The sequence below is a fragment of the Nanorana parkeri genome, unplaced genomic scaffold (assembly GCF_000935625.1).
Source record: "Nanorana parkeri isolate BGI_ZX_2015 unplaced genomic scaffold, ASM93562v1 scaffold779, whole genome shotgun sequence".
Lineage (NCBI taxonomy): Eukaryota > Metazoa > Chordata > Amphibia > Anura > Dicroglossidae > Nanorana > Nanorana parkeri.
The window spans coordinates 512,617-514,076 of NW_017307047.1; the positions used below are offsets into that span (position 1 = coordinate 512,617).

The 1,460-nt window shown below is 46.7% G+C and overlaps 1 protein-coding gene across 2 annotated transcripts in view; it reads left to right on the plus strand.

Moving 5' to 3' along the window:
- Window positions 1–1,293: 1,293 nt before the first annotated feature.
- PRRC2A (proline rich coiled-coil 2A) overlaps window positions 1,294–1,460 on the plus strand; it is a 64,897-nt gene continuing 64,730 nt past the window's right edge. For both annotated transcript variants that reach the window (XM_018564772.1, XM_018564773.1), the window contains exon 1: window positions 1,294–1,460. This exon ends at the window's right edge or, in 1 of these variants, runs on beyond it. The gene's annotated coding sequence lies outside the window, so the exon portion shown is untranslated.

Below are 1,460 nucleotides of genomic sequence, written 5' to 3' on the forward strand. Positions count from 1 at the left end.
CTTAGCTGGTTTAGGCTGAAAGGTAATTGGGGCTTTGAATTAGTAAGCCTTTAAACAATGGCCGCCAAGAAATCCAGACATCAGCCTCAAGCTCCTCTCCAACATAAACAAACAACGTAAGTTATTTTACAGCTGAACTAGGAGCCAAAGCAATTTTTGGATACTTTGCGCTTTAAAAAATAATTTACCACTAATGGTGTCCCCCGCATGTGGCTGATGCTGCATCTCTTACTTTCATGACAGCTTCGGACTTGTTCCCCACCTTGTCCATTCAGAAAATGTCTTGTATCCTTTTTTCAGAGAGCAAGACATTCTGTGTTTGGACGAGGGGAGATTGTGGCATTCACCAACACCTCCTCCACACACCCAATGCCTTGCAGTCTATGAAAGGACATTTTCTGAATGGAAAATGCTATCAAAACTGTAGTCTAGCTGGAGCTTTAACTCTCAGTGCTGGATGTTCAGGGGTAAGAAGGGTTGCCACCTGTCCACTGGATTCATCCGGACAGTCTGGGTTTTGAATGCTGTGTCCGGGTTTCATGGCAGCAAAACCTGGACACAAGGGGGGTGATTTACTAACCGAAACACACGCACGCACTAGGTGCGTGTGATTTTTACACAGCAAAACTTATTTATCAACCAAAAAGTCTCTAAAAGCATATTTCCACTAATGCCATATATGGAAAAATCATGCACATGATGCATATATAATGCTGCTTCACAGTTTAGACAAAAATGGTTAGCTCATGCATTTACATTCCTGCATTCATCAACGCAAGCAACACAACATAGAGCTAATAAATAATCCACCACTCATTCTCCCCAAAAAAATGTCTGTGTTTAGGTTTCGCTTGAAGAAAAGGTACCCTAGGTGTAAGTGTAGGGGCTGAATGACAGTGTAAAGTTTAAGGAAAGCACCACTTCATTAGGGGACATTTCTTTTTACAGTGCAAATATCCAAACATTTTTCTCTCCGGAGTTCTGCTTTAATAACTGTACTATAAGCTTTCGGGTGTACCAATATGGCGCGCCCGGTCAGCCAGATACGCCCACAGAGTACCAATATGACTGCACGGATGCGGAAAAGCCCAGCCGATTCCAAGCCTCGTTTTGGCTCGGACACGTTTATTGACAACAAATAAGTAGATTGGATAGTCCAACCACATCCTCTCCGCTACTGGCTAGAACCTAGCCTGAAGTCCCGCCCATCCCTTCCACCTGACGAATCATGCTCTTGGCCGCCCGAGTCCCCGCCCTCCCAGCCAGTTGGCCTGGAATGCTGTGACGTCCTCAGTCTACGTTGTGCGAGCCTCCTTACTCCATCTTGTCATTTATCCCCCTCCCCCATCGAACGCTAAGGCAGACGGGGGGGAAAAGACAATCCGCCGCCATCCTCCTCCCGGCAGCCTTTCCCCATCCCGAATACCCGCTGAACGGAACCCCCTCACCCGGCGCGTCGA